A 17,958-nucleotide genomic window follows, 5' to 3' on the forward strand; every position below is an offset into this window, starting at 1 on the left:
AAAATTTTTATTTGTTTTAATTTTTATTTTGATGTTAATTTTCTATGATAAATATAAGGTTACTGACAAGGCTAATGACATTATCTTTGTTGTAATTAGTGGTGGTTTTTTTTTGTTTGTTTGTTTGTTTGTTTGTTTTTTACTATTTAACGAGAAAAATAAAGTCCTCTTAAGAAAATAATATCTAAAATAAATCCATTTTTATTATGATGATATTATCCTACTTAAAATGTCTCATGTGGAGTTGAATCTTTTCAAAAATGCCCCTAACATTCATCTTATCATATGTATCTGGCTATTACTCATCTATTTAAAGTGGTAATACTTTTTAAATTAATTATCTTATTTATTTACACTCCAAATATTACCTCCCTTCCTTGTTTTTCCTCCCAGTTTTCTTCACCCTATCGCCCTTCTCTTTCGACTCTGAGAGGATGCTCTTCTCTCTCCACTCTCTGTCATCCCTGGGCCATTAAGTCTCTTCATGATTAGGCACATCCTTTCACACTGAGCCAGAAAAGGCAAACCTCTGCTACCTTTGTGCCAGTGCAGTGGCTTCGAACCAGCCCGGACTTGAAACCCCGACATGAATACTGATGTCAAGTGCTTGCAGACAGGAGCCTAGCATGGCTATTCTCTGAGAGGCTCTACCAGCAACTGACTGAGACAGATACAAATATTTACAGTCAACCATTAGATTGAGGTCGGGGACTCTAATGGAGGAATAGTTAGAGGAAGAATCGAAGGAGTTGAAGTGGATTGCAATCCCACAGGGAGACCTACAGTATCAACTAGCTTAGACCTCTGGGAGCTACCAGAAACTAAGCCACCAACTAAAGTGGCAATATTTTATGAGGGAAAAGGACCATTGTAACATGTAGCTTTTAGAAACTATGAATGCTAATCCAGCAATGCACTGGCAACGGTGGTCTCACCCACCTCCATAGCCAGCCCCAGGAGGCAGTCTTGCCTTGGTTCTCGTGGTCAGCTGCTGCCAAGCCACTCGGATCTTCCTGTGGCTAGCCTGCAGAAAGCCAGCTATAGCTCGCTCAAATCCCCTTAGCCCCATAAAATGATAACACTAGAGACTTATAATATGCCAGCCAGATTGTAACAGTAAATCTCCAACCCCAAAAGAGCACAAAACTCAATTGATATAAATACGAGCTGCACACCTACATAGGGCAAGTGTGCCCTACATCAATTACTCTATTGCCCATGTGTCAAATCTCTAGCTACCTGTGACTCCTTCAGTCCACGTGGGCCCAGCTTATCTTCTTCCTTCATCTTTTTCCATCCTCCATCTCTCTTCCTTCTCTTTCTTTCTTCATCTTTCCCCTCTCTAAAACTTTCAGCTCTGCCCTTTACTTCCACTGCCCAACCACAGGCTCTAGCCTTATCTGACCAATTAAGATTTCACCTGGTCTCACCTGGGTACATACACCCATCTTGAGGGAGCAGAAAATGCAAACAGCAATCCACAACAGACCATTTGAACAAAGACACATAGGGCTGATGGTGGAGCTGCAGGAAAAGTCTACAAGAAACACTTCCCAAGCCACTGGAAGAAAAAAAAAAAAAACTAAATTTATTTATCATGTTTTAGCGAAAGTATACATGAACCATTTTAACATCTTTATTTAGCTGTCACTGTTGACAATGTTATTGAAAGTGTGAAGCTATTCTCTAGAGCTTCCAATGATGCCAAAGAGATCTTTTGGGAAATGTGTAGCGTTCAGTAGAAGGCTTACATAGAAATCAGAAGGCATATGAAAAATTGTGTCTTCAGTTTATCATGCCAAATATCTTTAGACTATGGTAAATGATATTACCACTTTCACAGTTCCTACCTGATATTTTCAAATTTACTTAAGCATGCCATTTCCTAAAGGCCATTTTTTCTTTCTGAACAGCAACGCAAATCCATAGGTTTGTTTTGAGAGACAAAAATTTCAGAACTAAGCTTCTGAATCAGTTAATAAACTTCAATACAAGATCCCTGTGTATATTGAGAGTGGATTGGTTCTTCTTTCATGGGCTATCTTATGTACCCATTATCTTGCTATATTTTATGTCACATCAATGTTCACGTTCCTTTCAAAAGTAGATGAATACTTACCTCATTTCAATAATGAAAGGACATCACTTCAGAAAACTGTATCATGTTGAGTGCAAAGAAAAAGAAATGCGGTTCCAGGAAATTTATTAACACCATTTCTTTAACAGTAATATTGAAAATGAAATGCCATATGATTTGTGAAGATTGGGAATTCAGACAGAAAGTCCTTAATGTGTTATTCAAAAAAATGTGGAAGAAAAACTTCAACTTTCTAAAGACCCTTCAGACCAATGTCACCATTCCCATTAAAGCACTTCACTGTGTTTTCTATGTCATCTTCCCACTATGAGGCAGAAATATAATTGAAATAAATCTGCAAACATTCTAAGATTGCTGCACTAAGTCTGCAGGAATTCACCTCAATTTAAATGAAGTACATGCAATTTATGATGTCCCTGCTATAAAAACAAAAAGATATACTCAAGCCTCCCTAGGGTTGGCAATTGCTACTGGATTTTGATTCTATACAAATAGGAACCACTTTGTCACCCACAGGAAAATGACTTTCTGTGCCATGAAAGTCACTTACATTTGGATACTTCAATAACCTCTAGCAATTACAGATATTTTTTTTTTCAATTCATACAAGTTATTTCTTTAAACATAAAGCACCTTCCATACTCTTTGCCATCTACACTGTGAAACATGTATTCATCTTTACATTGTTTTTTGTAGTCCCTGGAAATGTACTTTAATGAACATATAAAATTTATATGACTCTACAGTACAAAATACGTTGGTATAGATAGGCATACCTCAGCAAAGAATTACATTAAACTAATGAATATATACATAATTGTACAATCTTTATTTCTTTCTATTAGTACTTTTAAACTATCTTTTATGGACATGTCAAATATATAAAACATGATTTTTATTGACAGTAATCATGTTGCACAAATAGTTATGCCAAAAATAGTTCTCTTCTCGTCTGCTTGACATCTCTATAGTTCCCTCTCAATACTAGCCTCAACTTTCTTCAACCTCCATTTTCCTCTGTGATTTTGTGATTCTCTTTCAATAAAGGAAGCTTACCCGGTATCCGAATATGTTCAGAATATGTTTATATTTTGGGGAATGACAATCATTTCAATAAACTAAAAAAAAAATGATTTAAGATGTTTCAAGCATATGGATCATGAAGATTTCTCTTCTTTTATAGATGTAAATTTATCATTGGTACTGGCATAAATTCTAATTAAAAAGAGACTGCAACTTAAAACATGGGGCCTATTTATGAAGACGGACAAACTACATTGGAATCTGGTTAATGGTGCCTGACTCCTACTAACTGTTATCTGTTCTTGGGTATCTGTCACACATTGCTTGACTTGTATGTCAGTTGAAGGTAATAGCAGTACTTATCATGTATATACACTCACAATATGCAGTAGTAATGTTGACTTTTAGCATACTATGAAACCTAGGGTCTTTGGCTCCACATGTGTCTCAGTTTCTTCAACTCTGTTACCAGGTTACAAGCACTTGGCTTTGGTGATATCCTTGTGGAGTACAAACTATATTGAATGTACCTATGATGCTAAACACATTTAATTGAAAGTTGGTTCTCCTACCATATCAAAGAGCACACGCCACCTAATGAACTCTTATACTAGGAGTTCACTAAATATCAAATCAGGGCCAGATGGACAGTGGGGAAGAGCTGCTTGTACAACTTTTTAACGAATCAAAAATCTTGAACACATATGTCACATGATCTCACCTTTCGTCATATATAAATTGTTGCTAGATAGTATTGATCTTGTTAATTTGCAGACATATTCATCATTATATGTAAACACATCTATCTATGTAGTGTATGTGCATGTTATGTCTGTCTGTCTGTATATGTGTCTGTCTGTCTGTATTTATGTATGTATGTATGTATGTATGTATGAATGAATGTATGCCTGTCTGTCTGTCTGTATGTATGTATGTATGTATATATGTCTGTCTGTCTGTCTGTCTGTCTGTCTGTATATGATTACATTTCTGTCCTTATTGAAGCCCAAGCTATTTATCTTTGGGGACACAATTTAATGTTTCTGTTCATAGAGTTTTACACCATGTCAGTCAATTTTGTCAACCGAGCTGACTTTTTATTATAATAATCCAATCATTATAATTCATTAAATTTCTTTATAGAATTTGTTTGCTTTCAAAATTAATTTGATAGCTGGAATATTTCATGCAGAAGTATTCATTTGCTTGTTTCTCTGTTTAGGCTTAGGAACTGTCTTCTTCCCAACCACCATCACTTTCTAGTCATGTATAGCATCCACTATACTCTCTTCTACTTTCCTCTGTTTGTTTGTCTATAATCTTAGCAGTATCTGTAGTCACTGTTCTGAATGTTCCAGGACACCATATTTTATTGCTGGTTATATAGATCTTTGGTTATTCGTCCCAGAACGAAAGGAAAATTGGGCTAATGTTTTTCATAAGTTTTTTATTTACTTTACATCTTGATCATAGCTTCCCCTTCATCCTCTCTTCCCAATTTCTCTGACTCACTCCTCTATCCAGTCCTTCTTCCCCTCTCCTCAGAAAAAGTGAGGCTTCCTATGGATACCAATCAGCCTTGGCATACCAAGTTGGAGTAAGATTAGGTACATCTTCTACTGTGGCTAGACCAGGCAGACCAGTTAAGTGAAAAGGATGCAAAGACAGGCAATATAGTTAGAGACAGCTCCAGCTGTCCCACATAAAGACCCAGATGTACAATTGTTGCATATGTGCAGAGGTGCTAGGTCTGTGCCATTCATGCTTTCTGGCTGGCAGTTCAGTCTCTATGAGCCCCTATGGGCCCAGGTTAGTTGATTCTATAGGTTTTATTGTGATGTCTTTGACATCTCTTGTTCCTTTAATTATTCTCCCTCCCCCAGGTTTCATAAGATCCCCTTTTGTTTGACTGTAGGTCTCTGTATCTGTTTCCATCAGTTGCTGAGTGAAATCTCTCTAACGACATTTAGGCTAAATTCCTGTTTGCAAGTATAGTAGCATCACTGTTAGTGCCGGGGTGGGCTTCTTCTTGTGCCATAAGTCTCAAGGTGGGACAGTCGTTGGTTTGCTCTTCCCCAAAATATACTCCATCTTCTAGCCCTGTGCATCCTGTAGGTAGGACAAATTGTGGCTCTAACCTTTTGTGACTGGATGAGTGTTTCAATCTCTACATTGCTACGTCTTGTCTGGTTGCAGGAGAATGCACGACCAGGCTCCACGTCTCCTATTGCTAGGAATCATAGGGTCACCTTCATAGATTCCTGGGTGTTTCCATTGTCCTAAGTTTCTAGTTTATCCCAGCAATCTCTCCCTCTAATCCAGTTTTCTCTCCTAGTTCTCTCTCCTTTTGTCCTCCCCCTACCTAATTCTTGACTGTTGTTTTTTTTTTTTTTAATTCATTCTTCCTTTTAGTTTTTATTTTGTGAATAAGGAACGTTAGCTACTATTAAATTCATACAAGATTTCAGGGCAAACATAAAATTTTGCTTGATATGTTCTTGAAAGACCACGCCTATCACACTAGAAATTAATAGCTAAATGGTAGAGACATCTCCCTTTTACATTACAGGTTTTGATATCAATGATGATGCAGCATGTTATAATAAACCCATTTACTCTTGGATATGGTACACAGCACTAAATAAAATTCATTTCTTTGACTCTTAACTTGCTCAGATTTCATGGTCTGAAACATTTTACATGGTTGTTTTTTAACTTATTGCTTCAGGAATTGAATTTTCAGCTTTGATAAACTGTTTAATTTCTCTCTTCCACAGGTATCTACAAAACTATTTTTTTTTTACCCTTCCGGGCTATAATTTTTTCTCAGTTCTTGGGCCATAACCATGAATGGCTTCTTGAGGTAGCTTCCCCACAGCTAATGTCACCAACAGGAAACTAACAGCCTAGGTTTATAAGCATGAAAATCCTTATTCTGAGGTTTTGTGTTAGTTAAATTAAAATGCACACATTTAAGAACTGTAAAAAAAAAAAAAAAAACAGTTGTAAACATATTGCAAAAATCAAGCAGAGTCATTTAAGATGAGAGAGCCCCAAATGAAAAGATTCCCCCACCAGACTAGCCTTGTAGGCAAGCCTATGGTGTAGTTACGGATCGATGATTGTAGTGAGGCTATTATGAATCAAGTGGTCCTGGGAGCTGTAAGAAAGCAAACTGAGCAATCCATGAGCAGGAACCTAGTAAGCAGCACTACTCCATGGCCTTCCTCATGAATCTTTCTTTTATGATGGATTGTGCTGAATAATAAGTGTTAGCTGAAATAAACACTTTTCTTCCCACACAAACACACGAAAAATAATCAATATAGCTACCTGAAAAACTGTGTTTCCCCTCCCCACCCCCCCACGAAATTAGGAGAAACTGAATTTCTTGGTTGCACTTTATTTATTTAAGGAAACACATACACACACACATACACAAACACAGATATACTTTACATGTGTATGAGATTCTAAAAAGTACAGTTTGTTTATATGTATTTTTAAAATTTATTTTAATTTTGTATGTGTGTGCCTGCTTCTCAGTACTTCCATCATATGCATGCCGGTGCCTACAGAACCCAGAAAAGGATGTTCTATCCATTGGAATTCACTCAAGATTTGGAGTTTGGAGACACCTGATATGGCTTCTGTTATTTGATCTCTGGTCCTCTGTTAAAGAAACAGGTTACTAACAGTCAAATCGTCTATCTAGTCCTTGCAAATGAAAACCTAAAATGCCATTTTTTCATACAAATATTAATGATGTTTTGTTTATATCTTTGAGAATTTTGTACAATGAATTTTGAACATATTCCCCCTACCTATCCAACACCTAGATATACCTTCTTTCTTTTCCCACCTCAATGTCTGGCTTATTTGATTGCCTTATCTCATCAGGGCCAGTTTGTACTATCCAAACATCTTGGATATGTGGATTTCCACTGAAACAAATTACTTATTAGGAGATGTAGTCTAAAATAAATTTGATTCTTCCCTTTTCAGAAGCAACTAAGTATTAGTAGTTCCTTGGTTAGGATTAAAACTTCTGGCTCAACTCTTCTCCATAAGTTGAAATTTAGTTTCCCTTGGAAATGCACATGTCTTGTGAATCTTGTCACAACTGTTATAAGTTCATATGCATAGTCCCTTACTGTGCCCAGAAGACACTATTGTCTTATAGTTACCCATCAATGGTTCTTAGACTTATTCTGCTCCCTTTTCTAGATTGGTCCCTGAGCCAGTGGAGGAGAGGATGCCTCTAAATATTTCTTTTAGGCCCAGACAATATAAACAGATTTATTCTCTGTACCTTGGCCTGGTTGATTAGTATCTACCTCCAGTACAAGTTTCTGTGATAAGGATCATAATCTGAAGGTACAATGATAGTACTTAACTTAATATTATTTCTATTTAGTAGTTTACTACAGTAGTACTAAATACTACTAGTACTAAATACTACTAGTAGAGAGTCTCTTCTAGGGCTTTGTCTAGTTACAGATTCTTCTACTGATAACATTGACACACATGAGTTTCATCTTCTAAAGCAAAACTTTAATTCAGCTACAAAGGCCCATTGATATCAATATTCCTCCTACCACTATTGCTCCAGTGACCAAAGACTTCCAGGTCATTCACTATACTTTGCTTGTTTCACAGCTATGTATGATTAATGCATGTTTTTCTCTGATAGTGTGCATAACACTTTTCAGTACTATGAAGATTAGACCATATGAAAAACATTTGCAAGTTAGTACTGACTTCATCTCTCAATGCTATATAATTGACGTATGTGGTTACTTTTAGACTCTGACAGGTGATCAGGGACACTGACTATTGTAATATTTTGGAATCTCTGTGACCTTGTTCATCAACAACTTGAAAAGAAGTAGACCACTAGCAGCACTGAACTTTTTACTTCTTGGTCTCTGGGGTTGAGTAGTCATATGTTGTCTCAATATAGGAACTTCATTTTATCTCCTTTATATCTATGCATGTATATATTTTATAAATCTACAATATTATATTTCCATATGTCTGTTTTAAAAGGTCTTTTGGTGTTATTTATTCTTCCTAGTTTCCCTCATCTGTTCTGCTCTTCTATTTCCAAGCTCGTCATCTCATCCTGTACAAAATTCTGCTTTCATCCTTAACAACAGTGATTTCTTTCTCTCCCTTCTCCCCATGACTATTAAGAATTTACTAAGCTCAATAGCCATTCAAATGTAACAAAAACTTCTAACAATACAAAGTGTTTAGTATACCCAAAGGCAAGGAAACATGTTATATTTGTCTTTCTGGGCCTAGGTTGCCTCACTCAGGATTATTGCTTCTTTCAATGTGTAAATATACCACATTTTCATTATCCATTCATCATTGGTTGATTGATACCTAGGTTGCTTCCTTTTGCTGAATATTGTGAACAGAGGCAAATCCACATGAGTGAGCAAGTATCTCTATGGTCAGATATTTGAGTAAATATTGGGGCAGGGAGGGTGAATATGAATAAACTCTGTGGAGCAAATGTGATCAAAAGCCACTGGACAGAGCTGGATCACGTGGTTAGTGATCTTAATCAAGACACAGGGACTTGTAGAGCACCAGTCAAAGTAGGAATGCTTAATTGCATAAGATACATATAAAGTGTTAATTAGTTAAAGAATATTTTTACATGAAATAATGAATTTTTAATAAGTGTATTATATTATTTCCACATTGGACTAAGTATCTGGGTTTTAGATTCACCATGATCCTAAATGTCTTTCAGAAGAAATATATTAAATCTTTCTGGACCTTTAGCCAAAATAAAACAAACAAAAATGAATACTTTCTCTTGAATCAGATTTTCACTTTCTCTGCTAACAGATAATATTTGAAGCTTGAAATGTGAGAGATCAATTTCTAACTCCAAATCTATGACAGTTGAGTAGGTGGTGCATTGGCAAAATTGTGTCCATCCATCCTAAAGCTATTAGTTCCAAGGCCTGCTGATAGAAAAATCAATGCAATACAAAGCATAACAAGTTAATGTAAGATGGAGAACCTTTTTATATCTTCATTATGAGATGAATATAAGTTAATTCTGAGACATATTTAAAAAAATGTGTAAGTGATAAGAAGATTGAATGTGGACTGGTTCCAATTTAAGGAGATTAGTTATACTGACTTAAAAATGTCTATAACATGGTAATCACACCACACATGAACACACACAAACACACACACACATTTGCACACACACACTACCATATAAATTTAAGAAATCATTAAAAACTCTAAAAATGTATACCAAAGAATGTTTCTATCAAGATATGCAACATATACTACAATATAATATATACAATATTTTAAAAAGTCATCTTATCTTGATAATTCTTTTTGCCTATAGCATGTTGTCAACTCTCCAACAAACTTAAGAAATATATATATATATATATATATATATATATATATATATATTATATATATATATATGTCTGTGTATTACATTAAAAAGGGGAAAATCAACCTTCTACTTTTAGCATTTAATTTTTTCCTTTTTTCTTTTAGTTTCACAAAAGCAATGTTTTATGACAGTGTACACTGTCAGATTTTAGGTATTTCCTTGATTAAAACTGAACAAAATTATGAATTTTTGATTCTCCTGCTGCTCAGAATACCAGCATATTTATTATATTTTCTCAGTCTTGAATATAACCCTGCTGATTATCATATAGTTTTCATACTAGTCTTAGTCAATATTGGTATGCTTCTAATTTCTATTCATACAATCAGATGCACTATGAGAATTCAAATGCATGTCTTAAAACACACACTTGTAAAATATATGAAGTCACACATTAGTCTTTTTGCTTAAGGAAAAGATAAATATTTTTCTCATTATTTTAATTTTATATTAGTAAGTTTACTTGATAAAATAAAAATGAAGAGAAATGTGCATCTTTCACACTGAAATGAAGAAAATAAAATGGATTTTAGTTAAGTAAAATATCTACTAGCAAAAAGTAATATCAAGAGAAATAAAAAACAATTAAAATTAGTTAAATATTTAAATTATTGAGACTAAAAAAAATATTTTCACATTATTTACAAAGAACAAGAAACCACGGACTACTTAGAAATTTTAGACAGTGAGCAAGACATGACCATTATAAACTAAAAGTCAGCTGACAGTAAATAAGCACATTTAAGTATAGCTAAAAACTTGGATTAGTTTAGTGACAACATTATTAAAATAAATTAAGAAATCAATTATTTCCTTTTAAGAAAAATTCTAAGCCATCTCTCTAGTTTTTAAAGGTCTAGTTGAATTGCAGTACCATTTTTAAAATACATGTTGTATACTCTAAATAATAGAAAATAGTATAAATCATCTTGAGTGAGCAAATCATATTTGAGGAATTCAAATACCTTTTGGAAGATACATTCATAAATATAGTATGTCACTGGCAGAAAGATGGAATGACAAGGAAACAATAAAGAGACATGTACATAGAAGAATACAAAGATATAGATATACAAGAACACGCATATACACATTAACACACACACACAAGCATTATTTTAATTGTGACCTAGTAAATCACAAATAAACAGGCTTTTAAACTAAACATTAGTCACTATTTGTCTACATATTTTTGGAGGGGAAAATGAACCCTTCAACATTCTTTGATACGTTAACATATCCAAACTGCCTTTGACCAATCATAAAATATAAATATATTTTAAAAGCAAGAACAAGAGCTGAGACTGTATTTTGTCATGAAATGGCCAACCAATGCATTCACAGAATAAATAAAAAAGTTGTGATTGGCACTTGTTAAATACTAACCAGGTAAGAGATAGTTGGACTTAAATTTATGTTTAAATAGTATAAAATTCCTTTTATAGAGGGTAATTTTTATTTCTGATGTACACCAGGATTCCTCCAAGAGATCTTGGTAGGGTTCAACCAAGAGACATTGAATACTTTATGTCAAAGTATGGATGCTAGAACCAGGAGTTTGTAATACTTGTTCCTTTGTGTCAATGCTGATGTGGGCTCTGGTTTTACTTCATCTTTTTCTTTTACATAACAGCTTTATATGTCCTTTCTCTCAGAGTCTGTTGTGATCAGCTTCCCTAAGTAGCACTTAGGGGTTCTTTGACACCTTATAATCTGAAGACTTAATTGTTTGGAAAAAAAAAAAAAGCAAAGGAAGATTTGGTTTGAATTTCAATCAATTGGAGCTTATCAGACTTCCTGTGTGTAATCAGAGAACATGGCCTTCTGCACACCTTGACAGAACCAGAGTTTATGGGAAAAAAATCGTGGATCCAATGACACTCCCACAAAAATGATAGCAGAAGGGAAAGTGGAAAGAGGAAAAAGATTTTTCTACTGTGGAAAACTGTAGGCTACAAATCACACTTCAGAGATGTGTAGCCTGTCTCTGGAAAGGAGCCGTAGTATGGATTATGTGGGTGGGCCTTTAAATCATTGAAATGCCCATGGCCTTTAAGTTTAGAGATGAATCTCTTCTACAGACAGAAACTGCAAATGGTTATAACACAAATCAGTTATGTGCACCACTTGAGAGGCTTACAAGCATGCAAGGATACTTCGTTAAACCCCTTAGAGTCTCTGATTTTAATTATAGGTAGCAGCTCATCCCACCCAACAAACCAGAACTCAAATGCCAGGTAGTCAGTAATCACACCGTAGGCCCAGCATATGTCATGCAGCCAGAGCTCCTGAGTTATAGGCAACAGCATAACATTGTCCTAAAGCATGCAGTACTTTGTGGACCTTGATAAATGTATTGTCACCAATGTTAAAGGATTCACTTCCAAATTCAATGCAGAAAAAAAGTTACAGTGCCTAAGAGTCTCGAGTTGTTTAGGATTCAAAATTTAACAAGAGTATCTCATTCCCTAAAAGCTATATTTCTGAAAGGTTCAAAGGACTTGCCAAGAACTTTGGCTGTCTTTAGTCTTGTTGAAAAGTACGTAAGAATTGAACCCCCAAATTGTGATATCACCATTAATGAGCTGTTCATGTGAACTGATCTTCACAGATGTCCATTTTACAGTGAATACTGATTTCTCTCTTGCATGTGCCAAGGCCTCAGACTATGAAATAATAACAGATGCAGAAATTAAAGGGATTTTCTTCCTCTGATGAAGTCATAGTGGGCAAAATGCTATGATTAATGTTTGTGCAGTATGACTGTCTTAACCATGTTGAATAAAACAAACCTATTTAAGTATTTTTTTGTAAATTACCTGCTAATATTTTTCATCAATGTCTACTAAGTTTCTAGATGACAATATTAATCTTTAGAATATAATTAAACATTAGAGTTGGATAGATAACTCAGTGGTTAAACATTTGCTGTGCAAATGTGCAGAAATGGAAGAGCATTTCGAGCTCCAGAACCCACATAAATCTTGTGTGAACACTGTGGTCACATATGATTCCAGTGTCAGAAAACCAGGATATATATATATATATATATATATATATATATATATATATATATATATATATCCTGATTGCTTGTTTGGAACTGTTTATTTTATTTGTTCTCCCCTTTCTGTACATGTGATTGTTTATCTGTGTGTTGTGCCCACCTTGAGTTGGAGCCAAGCAGATGAAAATATTTGTAATGCTCAACTTTAAAATTCTTTTAAAGTCTATTTTACAGAGAAGAGTAATCACATGTTGGGAAGCAGTGTTTTTATTATTCTGCTTATCAGATGCCACTGGCCTAAGGACTTGGCCATTCTAAGGGTTATAGAATACGAAAAGGAGGGCATGGACTACAGATTTTTTTCTTCAGTCGTCATTGCTCCCATTTTATAGTGAAGAGGGATGCTACCTGAAGGTGAAGCAATACCTACAAGATCCCAAACCTCCTTGGTCCACAAATATTTCAACTGCCCAAGACCTCCTGATGTAGGTGAAAACAAAACCCATTATTAATGATATACCATCCTATGAAGGACATGAGATATTTTTCCCTCTCTGGATAGCAGAATTCTCTAACATCCTTTTAGGGAAGAAGATCATGTTGGGCATGATTTTTATTGGAGGTTCTCTAAAACTCAGCACCAGATGACAGCACGCACGTTTTGCCAACAGAAGGCTGGAGGGGAACGTTAATGACAAATTGGCTTTTCAAACATCACAGAAATTTGCATAATTAAACTGGTTGTGGTCCAATAAAAAATCATTTGAAAAGGTACTAACAATATGGTAATTAAAAACCAAAAGTATTCAGAAATGCCACTTGACTTAAGAATTTGGAAAGTTATGTATATTGGAAATATCCAACAGGATGGAAAGTAGGTGTGGCCAGTAAGGATAATGAAGGAGCAGCATCCATGCATACACACTCACACACACATAAAGCCTATATGATGTTTTGCTACTTCTTTTAACACAATGGTATTACATAAGAGAATGGATAGGAAGTATATAATAGGCAATCACTAGGGGTGCAAAAAAATGTCTGGAAAGAGTACCTGGAACATGGTATTTGAAAATAAATGTTCTTATACAGTGAATTCTGGTAACAGTTTCCATTCTGCAGCTCTTCATAGATCCTCATTTCCCAACCTACTCTCTTGCATGCCTTGAAATAAGTTCAGTTCTTTACCCAGATCTTCATAAAGGAATGGAGAAAATGCCTCTATTTATTAGAAGCCGAATCACGTGGAGAGTTCATGAAGGCATGTGTTGAAATTAGACAAAGACATAAATCTATTGCTGAAATTACCAGAAAAATACAGGCACTCTTAGAGATGAACACAATACCATACAAATCAGCCAGAAAATGATTTGCCTATAAATCTTAATCTACTATGATTTTATTTTCTTCTCATCTATTTGCTGTGTGGCACTGCTAGATTTAGGTGCTAACTCTATTACTTGGAAATAGGCTGTCCCTAATAAACCTGACATTTCTTAAGGGCCGCTTCTGTAGAATCATGCTCCTGCATCTGAGAACCCTAATTCAATATCCTTTGCAGAGACTCAGTTCCTTTCAGAGCACAATACAATACAAAAGAAAAACACAAGTGCCAAGGAGATTAGATCAGGGATAAGTTCATAAAGCTTTCAATTCCTTCTAATTCAAAATGCTAAAAAATTATTTAACATGCCTCTCTTTATTTTCACTTTACCTTTGGTTCTCAGTCAGCAACAGGCAAACCTCGGGTTTTTAATTATTTTTGCATGCACTTTTTACTTTCATCTGGTGTAGATAAGGTTTCAGTTCTCAACTCTTTCAACTCCAGGTTTTTATCTCAAATAATTGGTTGATTAAACATTACACAGGTTCAGTTTTCAAGTAAATAGTGAAATCGGTTTTTAAGTTGGCATTTTCATTTTAAGAACATAACTTGAAATAACATGACTAATTGGAAAACAGAGTGAGATACCATGTTTGCCTCTCACAGAAGTCCTGCCAGCCAAGGATTTTTTGCAATTATATAATGTCAACATTTCTTGTGGAAGTGTGAATTTTAGCCAAAATTACATGACAGACTATATTCTTGAAATTGTGTGTATCGATGTATGTGTGTGACCTATGCATGCTAGTCAAAGATGCTACCATTGAGCTACAGCCCCAGCCCCAACACTTTGTGTCTTTAACTATCACATATACCTCCATCTCTGCATCATATATATATATATATATATATATATATATATATATATATATATTTTCATGTATTATAGGCAAATAAGTTTTAAAATGCTTTCATCTGTTGATTTTAAAAATTTATTACTTTTAGGAAGTATAGATTTGTTTATGGAATAAGGTGCCATGCACCAACTACCATTCTAATTATCCTATGAGAAACATGAATTTACATAAAGTATATATATTACAATATATAGTAATTGTTGACACTTAAATATTTCAAAAATAGTTTGTATAATGTCAATAAGTAATATAGACTTTTGTTTTAAATAAAGTTGTATATCATCAGGTAATAATACAATTTTTTAATTTTATCAAATATGTTGTTTTATATTTTCAATTATTACATCAATAAACACTATTGGCCAGAAGTGAAAATTTTTTTAAGAGGAAACCAAATCAATTGGTAATGTAAGTCTGCCTAAAGGAAAGGGAGGAATTGGTGCTGTTGATTTCTCTCACCTTTATTCAGAATTTCATGATATGAAGTTTATTCTGGTTTAGAAGTTATTGACACTTATTATTGACTTTAGTACAGAAGTTATGATTGTGAAGACGTCAAACAAATGTCCAGTCTTCAAAAGTTCCCACTGAAGGACTTTGATAATTTATTGAGTCTTGGAGGCTCCCTAAAACCCAGCACCAGATGGCAGCACCCACGTTTTGTCAACAGAAGGTTGGAAGGGAAAGGTAATGACAAATTGGCTTTTCAAACATCACAGAAATTTGCATAATTAAACTGGTTGTGATTCAATAAAAAATCATTTGAAAGTGTACTAATAATATGGTAATTAAAAACCAAAGGTACTCAAAAATGCCACTTTACTTAAGAATTTGGAATATTTATTGAAAATATCTGACGGGATGGAAATTAGGTGTGGCTGGTAAGGATCCATGCATACACACTCACACACACATAAAGCCTATATGATGTTTTGCTACTTCTTTTAGCACAATGGCATTATATAAGAGAATGGATAGGAAGTATATAATAGAAACGCAACCACTAGGGGTGCAAAAAATGTCTGGAGCGAGTACCTGGAAAACATCCTTTGTGATCTGGAAGAAAAAGTTTGCATTATAAGTTCTTAAAGATAACTTATGGTAGATCAATACTAGGCACTATGCATATATATGCTAAATCAAAGAATGGTCCACAAAAAATTTAATAAGATCATGTTTTACATAAATTACTAGATCTAATAATGAAGATCTATTGACTCATATTTACTTTACCAAAATTTGTATAAGGAAGGGCTAAGATATGACTCACTAGTTAGGAACACTTGTTCATCTTGAAGATAACTGGCATTCAGTTACTAATATCCATAGCGGGAAGATTACTGTTTCCTGTAATGCCAGTTTCAGGGGGACTGGCATCATTAACTTGTTTCCAAGAGCATCTACACATGCATACGTATCATACACAACCATCCACACACACAGAAACAAAAAGCAACACCTTTTTAAAATCAGTATATAAAAATGAAATAAAGTATAACGGTTTTACACCATACACAAACATCTTGTAAGTCAGAAAAAGTAGAGTATAAAATATACAAATTCTAAATTAGATGCAACAGAGATCAAATTCTGTGTTGTTCAAAATGAAGGTAAACTACTTGTATGATATTATCCCAGTTTTGGCCAATGTCAGAGAATTAGCCAAAGAATCCCAGTAGGGAACACTAACTGAAAGTTCAATGCAAAACCTACAGCTAATGCCAAGGATTACCTGCTTCTACTTGCCTCCTCAAGAGAGTTTCTTTTACCCACCATTCATTAGGAAATCTAGTATGCTCCAGGAAGTACTCATGAATAATTATATTATTTTTGTTTTTCTAAGTCCTTCAAATCACAAAGTAGTGATTTTAAATCCAGGCTGTTAAATTGAAATAAAGCAACATGTTACATATAGAGGCCTATAAAACACAAGGGAAGATAATAATGTAAACATTTGCTGTTGTTGCATATGTTAAATATGCAATGCCATGTTTATTGAATGTTTATTCTCCTAGTCTCTTTCGTTGGAAAGCATTCAACCAGAAGACAAGATGTCAAGAACTCCAACTACTAAAAGACTAAATGTGATGGAGTTCACCTGTTTGTCCTCGCACTATCACTTAAATCATTCATAGATGCAAAAATGTAAATCTCATTCAATGTTTTCTCAAAGAAGAAATGTTATCTCAAAATACAGAGCAATTAAATTCCATTCCATCTCTTAGGGGTTAACTCTTGTTAGAGCATATCAGTGTGTACTTTATTTTGATTTCTATATTTCATAAGGAATGGATTAAATTTCAAGTTGTCTTTTGTCAAGATACCCTAATGGAACTTTATCAGACAGAAAAGAATAACTGTATCACAGCAATATATTTATGCCTGAATATTTTATAGTACATTATGCAAAAATAAATGATTGTAAATATATTACTTCTGTAATTGTTCCCAACACTGTTGTTAGAGTCTACCAATAAGAATATTTGTTTACACTCATGACTCTATTGTACTTCTAATATAAAATATAACCTATTTTATTATTCACTGAAATGTCCTGATCATAATTATTTTAAAAGTACATTTTCTTAAGATATTAAGAACTAATTCTCCCACATCTTAGGGTCCAGGCATACAGTATGTACAATTGGGCCTTAGTTATTTAAATCTATGACAACTAATAAATAAATCTTCAGAAAATATCACATATATTTGAAAATGCTTAGTAGTTAAGCATTAAACATTACATCTAAATCTATGAACTCTGTGCATAATATAATTTCTGATTATAAGAGATATTTGATAAAATGTTAAACATATAGTAACCATTAGATGTAACTAACAATAGGATAAGAAATTAGATGAAAACACATAGCGATTTCATTTGTAAGTACATATATCTAAGAAATAATATGAACGAATTATCTTCATGATTAATTTAGATCTTGGTAAATCTGGAAATAGAGGGAAAAGAAAAAAGAGTAGAGAGCAAACATGAGGAGATTATACAATTAAGTGTCAAAAATGTTTGAAATATGTAAGTAAATAGAGATCAGTCAGGATAATTTATTACCTCACAAGTCATCTGTTTGTTTAAGAAACATTCCTAACCCTTTTCTCAAGAACTCTGAAAATACAATTGGTTTT

This window comes from Arvicanthis niloticus, chromosome 12 (genome assembly GCF_011762505.2).
Source record: "Arvicanthis niloticus isolate mArvNil1 chromosome 12, mArvNil1.pat.X, whole genome shotgun sequence".
NCBI classification, from domain to species: Eukaryota; Metazoa; Chordata; class Mammalia; order Rodentia; family Muridae; genus Arvicanthis; species Arvicanthis niloticus.